This window comes from Cervus canadensis, chromosome 8, assembly GCF_019320065.1.
Source record: "Cervus canadensis isolate Bull #8, Minnesota chromosome 8, ASM1932006v1, whole genome shotgun sequence".
In the NCBI taxonomy this organism is placed as follows: Eukaryota; Metazoa; Chordata; class Mammalia; order Artiodactyla; family Cervidae; genus Cervus; species Cervus canadensis.
The window spans coordinates 655,622-667,106 of NC_057393.1; the positions used below are offsets into that span (position 1 = coordinate 655,622).

Genomic DNA, 11,485 nt, shown 5'->3' on the forward strand with positions numbered 1-11,485 from the left:
CCTGTCCCCTCACAGACCCTGAAAAGGACACGTTGTTCAAAGAGAGAGACCCCCCCCCCCCCTCAGAGAACCAGCCAAAGCGGCAGCTGAAGTCACGATCCACTTCTCGCCTTTCAGCAAAAGCAGAGCCGCTGTCCAGTGGGGTGCTGTGAGGACTCTGGGGGCCCGAGCACCCCTGGCCTCGCCCCAGGGGAGGTGAGAGGACCCCAGGCTCTGCCCCCACTGCATGTTCTGTGGGTCTCAGTCCCTCAGTGTAACAGGTCACATGGGGTGAAGTGCCCCCGACTCCACCCTCAAGTCAGCTGAGTGGCCGTCCAGGCAGAAGGCAGGCGCAGAGACCAAGAAGGTGGGCGGGGGCGTGTCTGGACACCCCACAGCGGCAGTCACCTGGACTGACGGCCCCCAGCCCCCCGCACTCAGCCACACCAGGCAGCTGGCTGGTCGGTGCTGAGCCTTCTCTGGGCTCCCACCAGGCCGGGCCCCAGGAGAGACCAGGCGTTCCTCACTGGCCCCTTGGACCCCCTTCACCACTGCAAGGTCACAGGTCCTTACACACGTGCACACATGCTCACACTCAGCCCCCAGGGCTCCCCTTTGTTCGCGCTGCCTGTGAGCCCTTGCTCTGACCCCCAGGCTGAGCGTTCAGGGCTCCAGCAGGCCTTCTCCTCTGCGATCCGAGGCTTCCTGCAGCAGGAGGTCTCAGGACTCCTGCCACGTTCCCAGGCCCCGGCATGGTCCGGGGCAAGGAGTCAAGGGGCATTCAACGGAGGGCTCCCAGGGGGATAGCGCCCCCACCCAGTGCCCCCGCCCAACCAGCCAGGCCACAGGCTTCTCTGTCCACCAGGAGATGGGGAGGGTTCCCTGGGAAACGCTTGGGGCCAGGAGGATGTTGGTTGGGGCTTCACAGGCTCTTGTCCTTGGGAAGCTCAGCTCACCTGCCGCTCTGGGCCTGCTTCCTCCTCCTACGGGGGTGAGCACTGCTGATGGAGGCGGCCGGGACCAGTCTCGGGCTCTGCGTCCACCCCTGCATCCCCAGGACCTAACTGACCCCCCAACACTGCTGATGGAGGTGGCCGGGGCCAGTCTCGGGCTCTGCGCCCACCCCCGGCGTCCCCAGGACCTAATTGACCCCCAACACTGCTGATGGAGGTGGCTGGGGCCAGTCTCGGGCTCTGCGCCCACCCCTGGCGTCCCCAGGACCTAATTGACCCCCAACACTGCTGATGGAGGTGGCTGGGGCCAGTCTCGGGCTCTGTGCCCACCCCCACATTCCCAGCACCTAACTGACCCCCAAGCTTCTACAAAGGGGCCTTTAGTGTTTGTGGGGGCCCTGAGGGGCCTCGGTTCAGGGACACTGAACTGGCTTCAGGAGGAGCATCTGCCTGTGGATTAGTCGGCCGAGGACCCAGGAGACCCCAGGGGCCATGGAGGCCAGGGGGTCCTGGAAGACTCAGGGCCGTAGAGGCAGTAGCTGCTGAGGGGGGCGGCCTGAAGGTGACAGATCCTTCCCCAGACCTGGAGGCCAAGGCCCTCAGTGAGAAAGAGACCCGGGCTTCTGGGTTAGGGACAGCAGCGATTGCCGGGGCCAGCCCTGTGTGCACAGGCGTGTGGCATGTGTGCACACTTCTGTGAAGGCCCAGTGGTCCAGGCGCTCAGAGGGGGCTCCCTGTGGCTGGGGTGGGGGCTGCCGGGTCAGCCGTGCAGACAAAGGGGCCACATTCTTCCTCCGGCTGGGAAGGCCAAGGTGTCCTGGGAGGCCGCCCGTGCCGTGGCCTTGAGAGTGGAGGGAAGTTCCCATGGCCAGGCTAGCGTTCCGATCCACCCGGGAGGGAGAGGATTATCTCCCAGCAAGGGAGTCACACAGACTCAGCCTTGAAACCCCCACCGCAGAGGCAGGGGGGCTCCGGGCCCAGCCTTAACCCCTTGTCTCCCAGCCTCAGAGCCTTCAGGCCCGGCCCGGCTGACACGCAGTTCCTGCCCGGGGACCCAGCACCCACAGGTGCCGCTCATGGGCACCCCGGGGCACCGGGGCCGCTCACTGCGCTCACGCGGCTCACAGCCTGGGCCAGGCTCTTGGCCGGACACCCCCAGCCCAGGAGGTCCCGGGAGCCGCCGGGGGCCCGGCCCAGATGGTTCCCCGTCAGCCCTCCAGGCCCCTGTCCTCTGCACGGACAGGTGTGGGGACACCCGTTTTAGCAACAAACCGTGGAGGGCCAGGCGAAGGCCAGGTTCAGACCAACCGCACAGCGTCCACCGCGGCCGCGTGCCCCTGGCTCCCGTGTGTTCCTCCCTGTGGACCTCGGGCCGCGGGCCTCCCACCCCCTGCTCTTCGAGGGCCCTCGGGGGTCTCTAGTCTGTCTGGGGCAGCTCCCCTCGGGAGGACAGACTTCTTGGGCAGACACCCTTTGGCCTGCTGCCCCCGAGGCCTTGGTCAAGTTCAGTGTCTCCCTGACAGCGGAAGCTGAACCGGGGGGTCGGGGGCACCACCTGCTCATGGGGCAGGCCCCCGACCCGGCCTCGGGGTGGTGAGCGCCCGCGGTTAATGAGCCGGGGAACCGCCGGTCGGGGTGCAGGGCCAGCTGGGAGAGGGCGAGGTCGCACTGTCTGGGAACCCGCCAGGGGTTAACGCAGCCACCTTCGGGGCTGGGAGCTGCCGAGCTGGGCAGACAGCTGCAGGGACAGCCCCCCGCCGGGAGTGGACGCAAGGAGGGAGTGAGCGGCCCTGAAGGAGGCCCCTTATCGCGGGCCCGCTGTGTGCCAAGCACGTCCTTCAGGGCCGGCAGAGATACTTTCTGTCCTGTGGGCAGAGGGAGAGGCCAGCCCAGCACATTCCGCATCCCGGGGGCCACTCGCAGGGGCCCTGCCGACGGCGACAGGGCCCAGGACCCCACATGGGCCTGTGTGGACGCCACAGAGTCGGCGAGCGTGCAGTCTCCCTCCCTGGGTGCCTGCTGGCGGCCGCAGGACTGCGGGGCAGGACTCCGCCTGAGCTGAGCCCGGGTCCCCGGCCAGCCTCCCTGGAAGCCAGCTGCTGTGCCTACTCCTGGGGACCATGCTCACCGCCTGGGGAGGGGGCTGGAGGCGGCTCCCATTAGTCTGATGGTGCCGGGACGGTGGGAGCAGGCTCCACAGCCAGAGTGCAGGGAGGGGCCCGGGTCCCCGCCCTGAGCTTGGGGCCCACTCCAATTGCCGAGGGGCCGCGCAGCGCCTGGCAGCAGGGTGGTGCTTGGGTGCACCCGTCAGGCAGGGAGCCGCCCTAGCGTCCCCTGGCTGGGCCTTCCTGCTTGTGGCCACTCTGGGTGGAAGCTGGCCCTGCGTCCATCCCTTTGTCCCCAGAGTCCACAGAGAGAGGCTTCCAGGGGCTGAGACTCCAGGGGCTGCGGTCTCCGGGGGCCACAGCCAGATGGGCTGGTGGGACTGAGCTCCTCGTGGGAGGCCCAGCCCGCAGCCACCACCTCCCTCTGACGAGCCCTACCCAGCAGCCCGAGGGGGGCTTCCACACACAGACTCTACCGGGTCAGCACCTGGTTCCCAGGGGCCTTGGGGGAACACCAGACGGTGGGCCTGGCCCCCTGCTCCCCCCTGGCCGCCCACCAGGATCCCCAGGCTCCAGCTGGTAAGGGACCAGCTACGCCGGCGTCCAAGCAGGGCCAGCGGGGTCCACACACCCGAGACCTAGAGCGGCTGCCCCCACCCCGTCTCCTCGCCGAGCCTCTCTGGTTCCTCGCGTGGTTTATAATCAGCAGGCACTGATGTTACAATCAGGTCAGCAGGATGACCAGGAGGGCCTCGGAGGGCTCTGGAGCGCAGGCCTCGCACCCCGGCCTCCCTGCCTGTCCACCTGCCTCCTGCCGCCTCCCTCCTGCAGGCCTGCCGCCGGCCTGAGGAGCCACGATCAGGGGCAGGAGTGTCTCCCCAAGAGCCCAAGGAGGCAGCTGTGAAGGGGAGGGTTGATGGCGGCGGGGACTCAGGACGGGGAGGCCCCAGGGATGGGGGGACCCTGAGTGGTTCTGGAGAATGAGGGGCCCACGGAGATGGCCCCAGGGCCGCTGCTCGAGTTGGGGCTTCACCCCTCAGCCTGGCACTCAGCAGGTGGCCCCCTCGAGCCTCTGAGCTCCCAGGAAGGGGCGTCTCCTCTTCCACCTAAGGTCCCCCCTCCCCAGCAGAGTCGGGGGTCTGACACCCACTCTGTAGCCCCCTCTAGCCCAGAGACTGGCCCCTTCCAGTTGGGGCTTCACCCCTCAGCCTGGCACTCAGCAGGTGGCCCCCTCGAGCCTCTGAGCTCCCAGGAAGGGGCGTCTCCTCTTCCACCTAAGGTCCCCCCTCCCCAGCAGAGTCGGGGGTCTGACACCCACTCTGTGGCCCCCTCTAGCCCAGAGACTGGCCCCTTCCAACTGCCCAGGAGACCCCTGAGCAACTGACCCCCCACTGGGGTCGGCAGGCCCCTCGCCTGGCTGCAAGGTCCCCCAGAGGCCCTGGGGTTGTGGACAGGCTCCTGGCGGGGGGCACTGGCCCCCTGTATCCAGCCCAGCGTCTGCAGATTCTCAGCTACACCCCCGGCCCTGAGGGGTCCAGGCCCCAGTGGGGTGTCAGTGAGGTCTGGGCCAGGATGGCAGAGGCCCTGGCACGTTCACGGGGGGTGCTCATTCTCACATGGCCTCCCTCGCATGGCCACCTGTGCCCTCAGCTCGCCTTTGCATCCTGGAGCGCGGCCCTCAGCCCCCAGGCCCACTGGTCGGGTGAGTGTGAGGGGCTGCTGCACACAGACACACACACAGACACCAGGCACTCACACACGCACAGACACACACACGCGCACACACACACACACACACACACACGCACACACACACAGAGACACACACACGCACGCGCACACACACAGACACACACACAGACACCAGGCACTCACACACGCACAGACACACACACGCACGCACACACACACAGACACACACGCACACACACACAGACACACACGCACGCACACACACACAGACACACACACAGACACACACACAGACACGGCACTCACACACGCACACACACACACACACACACACACACGCACACACACGCACGCACACACACACACACACACACACACAGCACTCACACACACACAGACACACACACACACGCACACGCACACACACACACACACACACACACCAGAGCCACCTCAGAGAAAAGCAAGGTGGGGCTGGGGGTGTCTCTGGACCTCCAGGCAGAGAGGGGGGCCATCCTGGGTGCGGGGGGCGCAGGCCACCCCAGGGCCGAGGGGGCAGAGGGCGTGAGGGCTACACAGCAGGACCCTGGGACTCGGGACGGGGTGGGGGGGTGTGGGGACACCTGATGTCCGGTCCGCTTCAGACTCAGATCACCCCTCTGTCATCCCCCACGGGGGGAAGTGTCTGTGAACAGGGCGGTGGACATCCATCCACGTACATCAGCTGTCCACCCGCTAGACGGTACTGATTGGCAGCCCCGTCCAGGGGCAGGAAGCTGAGCCCTCCTGGGGCCCTGGGCCTGGGGGCGGGGAGTGCATTGTGTGCAGGCGGCCTGGGGTCTTTGGTTGGCCGCCCTGGGTGCTGACTCCCTCACCTGTCCCTGCGTGTCCCCCCAAGACCCCTGGGCCCCTGGGGGCAGAGCTGAGCACGGGGTGGCCTGCAGGTCCTCTGGGCTCCCGGGGGCTGGTCCGGGGCTCAGCGCCCAGGCCGGAGGGGAGATGCTGCTCCTGAAGGCTGCCCCCGCGCGCGTGTTCCGGGCCGTGACGCAGGCTGCTCGCAGGGAGATAAGGCCCGGAGGAGGCTTGGGCCAGCCCTGGCCCTGTCCCAGGCCTGCTGGGGGCCTGCCTGCTGGGGCTGGGCGCTCTGCTCAGAGCAGGTCTTTGTGCCCCAACCTCCCAGGTGCGGGGGCGGCCGGGGTCCTTGGCACAGCATGCCTGTGACCGCACGTGACGGCCGCTGCCCGGGCCGCCCCACCAAGGTCTCCGCCTGGCATAAAAGGGCACCGGGCGGCTGCAGTCACAGAGCTGCGGTCCTCACACAGCTCTCCACCATGCTGCCCTGCTCGCCTGCCACCGGGACCCCAGACCAAGCCCGACCATGACCAGGTAAGGCACGCGGTCCTCCCGGTCTCTCCCACAGCCCGCTGACTGCCCAGCTTGCTCACACCCGGACCCCTGCAGCCGCGACCGCAGCTCCTTCAGACTGACCCGAGCCGGCGTGGCCCCCGGACCTGCAGCCACGCCACTCGCTGTTCCTTTTTCCTATGCATATACTTCTTTGAGGGTCTGGCCTAAAGAGGTGTAGGGCATGGGAAAATGGGGCCCCGAGGTTCCCCTGCGCCACAGCCTGCTCCCTGCCAGGCACCCGCCTCGAGACCTGCCTCCGCGTCCCGCACACCAGGTCAGGGCTTCTGACCTCCGCTTTGGGGTGAGGGGGTCACAGGTTGTGGGACAGGATGGGGCGACCTTCACTTCCATGGGTGCCTAGAGCTGTGGGTGTGGTCCAAGCCCCGTTCCTGGTCTGCACCCAGGAGCATGGTGGGGGTGCGGCCCTGGGGATGGAAGGTGTGGGAACAGGAGTGGGACGGCCCGCCTGTAACCACGCGGGGCCTGACCCACCCAGCGGTGGGGGGTGTCAGCGAGGGTGGCCATGGGGCTGCTTCTCCACGCTCATCATGCTGTGATAATGAGTGTAATGCAAATAAAGGTAATTTCATGTAGAGTTCAGTGTGGAGAGTGTTGATGTGGTGCATTTAAAGCAAAGTTCCCTCGTCGTGTGGTTTTTTTCTCATGCAAGCTGGTGGGGGTGGGGGGCACATCAGTAAGAATGGTCTTGGGGGAACTTAATAAAAATAAAACTTAATTAAAAAAAAAACACACACAAGGGAGAGGACTCCTAGACATGTCAGCTGGGAGGGCGGTGGGTGGGGAACTTTCTGACGACCTTTCTGATAACCAGGGTCACGGGGACAGGGCACTCCCAAACGGTGGGGCGGGTGGGCCAGAACGCCCAAGGCTGCAGTGAAGACAGTCCATCCCCAGCACTGCCTGGGGCACCTGCTGGGTGGTGGGAGCTCCCTGGCGAGGGCGCCTGGAAAAGGGGCAGAGGGGGTCCAATGACTGTCGGGCTTATTAGCTAATTGGCCCAGCAAACACAGCTCACAGACGCCCTTTATCAGCTGTCGTCCCAGGCTTAGCTGTAGGATGGTCCTGTGGGGGGTGGGAGAAGGGGACGGGCTGCAGCTCCTGGAGGCCCCCAGGCTCAGGCAGACACCCACCCCCAGTACCTGCTCCCTTCTGTCCATCCTCACCAGGGGACTGGGGCGGGCTTAGCTCCCCCAGGTATGACACCCTCAGTGCATGAGTAACAGGGGCATTGAGCCAGACACTTGTGTTTTCTGTGATGGGGAGAGAGATGGGCTGCAGGCAGGGCTGGATGCAGGCCGTCAGTGGCTCTGCCTTGTTCTGCATCATTATCCTCCCGTCAGAGCTGCAGGGAATGGCTCCTGGGCACAGGGCGGGAAACCCCGCAGACTCACCGCGGCCGGCCAGCATACCCTCCCTCTGCGTTTTGGACTTGTCCCAGCTGCAGGGGACGCATCCCTCATGGGCAGCTCCCCGGGCAAGAACACAGGCCTGGGAGTGTCCACCAGGAGGTGGAGCAGAGCAGGCCAGTGTGTCCTGCATCAGCTGAGTCCAGCAGAGGAGCATGGACAGGCAGCCAGGGCCAGGCCTGGGGCTGGGAGGCCTTCGGGAAAGCCAGGTGACGCCAGACAGGCTGTCAGTCCTGGGGGGCTTTGTCCTGTAAAAGGTGGGGTGGGGGAATGATCCTGCCCCGTAAACCTCAGCGTGGCTTCCTGGGGAGGTTTCCCTCCACCTGCCGCCTGGCCACTTGCAGTCACCACCAAGGCTGGGAAGGAGGGTCTCACCGGCCTGGGGAGGCAGTGACACGCAGCCCTCCATCTGCAGAGGCCAGGAGCCCTGGAGGCCGTGCGGCCCTGGGGTCCAAGACCCCTGGAAAACGATGGTCAGGGATGACAGGTTCTCTGCCACCAGGTGTCACTGAAACTGGAGGACGGAGAATCTGTGTCATGGCCTGTCCACCTCCGCGGGGCAGGGCTGGGCCAAGCGCCCACCCCCAGGGTCACAGCCTGGGATGAGAACGGGAAGGAGACGGATCGGGGCTGGCGGGGGGTGGGTAGGGTGAGCACTTGAACTTGGTGCCGTGGGAACCCTGCACATCAGCTGCGCCCGTGGGCCTTCCTTCCGGCTGCTGCCCCTCTCCTACCCCATGGGCGCTGTCCTGCAGCAAGGACAGAGAACAGCGGGACCGGTGGGGGGGGGGCAGGCATGGGTCCTGGCTCCCAACACTTTCCCCATGATGGGGCAGCAGGGCTGGAGGACCAGCCCCCGGAGGCCCCGCCCCCACCGCAGCAGGGCAGGCACCTCTGGGCCTCAGCTCTGCAGTCACTGTTAAGATTGATTCAAACCCAGGATGACAAACACCTTCACTTCCTCCTAATCCTGTTGGTTTTCACGTTCGTGCATTAAGCTCGGAGCACCCAGCACAAGAATCTGCCTTTATCTACTCAGACTGGAAGGCCAGCTTCCAGCACCTTTTGTGGAATAAGCTGTCCCTGATTGTGAGGGCCCAGCAACGCCCTGTCCTCCTTGGCCTTTGGTGGCTTGCTGACCGTCCCCTCCTACACAACCCTTTGGCTGTTTTCAAGGAGGAAGCAGCTCTAAAACATCCTCGACTATAAACTGTCCACAGTCCAGAGGCCAAGAGGGCCCAGTCCCAGCAGCAAGAGGAGTGGGGGCTGCAAGCCCGCCAGGCACCGCTGTCTCTGCAGGTAGACACCAGGCATAGCCCCGCACACCCCGGGTGTCTGGCCGGCCTCAGCTGCGGGCGTCCGGGTGCCCACACTCCTTTAGAAGGCAACCCCATCTCTGGAGGGGCCTACAGGCCCCGGGCGCCCCAGGACAAGGCCAGCTCGGCGGGCACCCCGGGTCCCGGCGTCTGGGAGGCAGCAAGCTGGGGGCTGCCCGCCGCACGAGGCCCACGCCAAAGCCGAGGGCTGGTTCCGCTCGGAAGGAAGAATCCCGGAGGCTGAGCCAGAGCAGGGGGCTCAGACAGAGAGGCCCGGGGGCGCAGCGGCGGCGCAGAGGCTCGGGGCGCGGGGCGCGCGCTCAGCCGGGAGTCCTGCAGGGGGCGCTGCTATTTCACACGGCGACACGGGACCAGGTTTTGGCCGCCCCGCCCCGCCCACGGACGTCGCCCCGCCCCCTGTCGCCAGCAGCCCCGCCCATGGATGCCGCCCCTCCCCTCCCCCAGAGGCCGGCCCCGCCCCTTCCGGCGAGGAACAGGTTTGGAGCCGGAGAGGACGGCCGCCCCGCCCCGCCCCCGTCGGTCCCGCCCCCTTCATCCGGCCCCGCCCCCTCTCCCGCCGGACAGGGCGGAGAAGCGCTCCGGGGCGCCCCTTCAGCCTCCCGGTCCGGCCCCGCGGGAGGACGGGGCGCACCTCGTCCGGGCGGCCGAAACGCCGCCCAGGAGGGACACGGCTGCCCAGGAGGAAGCTCCAGAGAGGCCAGGGCCTCGGGAAAGCCGCCCGCCCGCCCGCCGGCCTCCCACTGGGTCGAGCCGACGCTCCTGCCCGCCCTCGGCCGGCCTACGGGCCGGGCTCCGGAGCGCGGACGCCGCGGGGAGGACAGAGTGGACGCGGCCGCTCTCCCTCTGCCCACAACACGCAGGCGACCCCTTCCGGAAGCAGTTTCTGTCACCCGTAGACGGGGAGCTCTGACCCCGGGGCGGGGCGGGTGCCGCGGGGCCCGGAGCCCACCCAGGCCAAGCCCGTTCCCCGCTTCCCGCCCCGTCCTCCGGCGCCCCGGCTCCGTGACCGCCGCCTTGTGTCCGGCGGGTCTGTTCTGATTTGTAGGTAGGAGACGGGGCAGCACCAAGCTTCCCCGTGAGGTGGACACGTCTCCACATTCTTTATTTAAACTTTTTTAAAATGGAAATATACAGTTAGCACCAGCTCCACTTTTGGGCGCGCAGGACCTGACATGGAAACGCAGTGGTGAAGTCACTGAGCGACAGGCTGAGTCTCCTCCGCTGCGAACAGAGGCCCCTCGGGGTTGGGAAGCCACAGGATGTTCACGAGAACAGAATCCAAACGGCACCGGGCCACGGCCATCCCTAGGCGAACCCGCCGGATGCAAGGTGGCCGGTGAGCTAGCCGAGTTTGGAGGCCGGAAGAAGGTGCCGGGCGCTGCGGAGGGGCCGCGGTGACCTCTCCGAACAGCGGGCTTCATGAGGCGCAAGACGTGTTAACGTTTAACCCTCTTGTAGAAGTGGGCTCCGAGGACTTGGGCTTGGACGCCACGGGCACCAAGCACTGACGTCGGCCGTGGCTCACAGGGAGGGTGAGGGCAGCTCCTGGTGGGGGTGGGGGGAAGGAGTCCCAAGGGCCTGAGCAGGGAAGACCCCTATCCGAGAGGCAGCCCCAGGCCTGGGCAGAACCCCCCTGCGACAGGAGTACACGGATGGGTGACTCTTCTTCCGGACCGCCCCAACTCCCGACCCAGCCTGGGGAAGGGGGGCCCCCTGCACACCCACCAGGTGTGGGTGTCCCCTGGGCACACACTCCTGGGGACTTAAGCGCCCCTGTGCCCACGGTCTGGGGGGGGCTCCCTGCTGTACACCCGGGAGACCTCAGTGGGCCTGGCTGTGCGCTCGCCCCGCTCAGCTGTTCTGGGAGAGCCAGTCCACCGGGCTGAAGCTGCCGTGAAGGGTGGAGGCGGGAGGCAGCCCCACTCATGACTCGGCTCTGGACAGACGGTGGGCCTAGGAACTGGGTCCAGCTGGCTGGGCTGCACCTACAAGCTCAGGAGGTGGGTGGGAGGAGGGTTTACCTAGATGACCCAAATCCCCCCTCCTCAGATAAACGGCACCTAACTACCTTCAATTCAGAGGGACAAAGGAGGCCATTCGCACCTCCTCCAGCTCCGCGATGTCTGGGGGGGGGGGGGTTGCGGCCAAGAAAGCAGAGGCGGCAACTGAGGACTAGCTACATGGTCTCTGCTGCCCCTGCCCTGCTGGCCCCGTGGCCGGGACTGCTGGAGGGTGAGGGTGGTCCGGCCCTCCAGCACCCTGCTGTCCAACCCGCTCTGGAGGTCTGCCCACCCGAGGGAGTCCGGGGTCCGCACTGTCACTCCTGGGACAGGTGGGCTCGGCCAGTGTCTGTCTCGGCAGGAACGTGGGCCCCGAGGAGGCAGGCAGGGTGGGGAGGGGCTGGTCCCTGAGGGCCCCTTGGGCCTGCCCACACGCTCTGCCGAGGTTCACTCTGGTTACAGGAGCTGCCCCCAGATTTGAGTGGCAGGTAGGAAGGGGGTCTGCTGGTTCAGGGCAAGGACATGTCTGTGCCCGGCTCTTGGGACGAGCTGAGAGGAAGGGCAGGGTCTCCTGAGCTTCTGCTC

At 66.6% G+C, this 11,485-nt stretch overlaps 1 long non-coding RNA gene across 1 annotated transcript; it reads left to right on the plus strand.

Moving 5' to 3' along the window:
* Positions 1–6,047: 6,047 nt before the first annotated feature.
* On the plus strand, positions 6,048–6,731 carry LOC122445793. The gene is made up of 2 exons (XR_006270677.1): positions 6,048–6,115; positions 6,191–6,731. It is a non-coding gene; the product is annotated as an uncharacterized LOC122445793 (long non-coding RNA).
* The last annotated feature ends 4,754 nt before the right edge of the window (positions 6,732–11,485 follow it).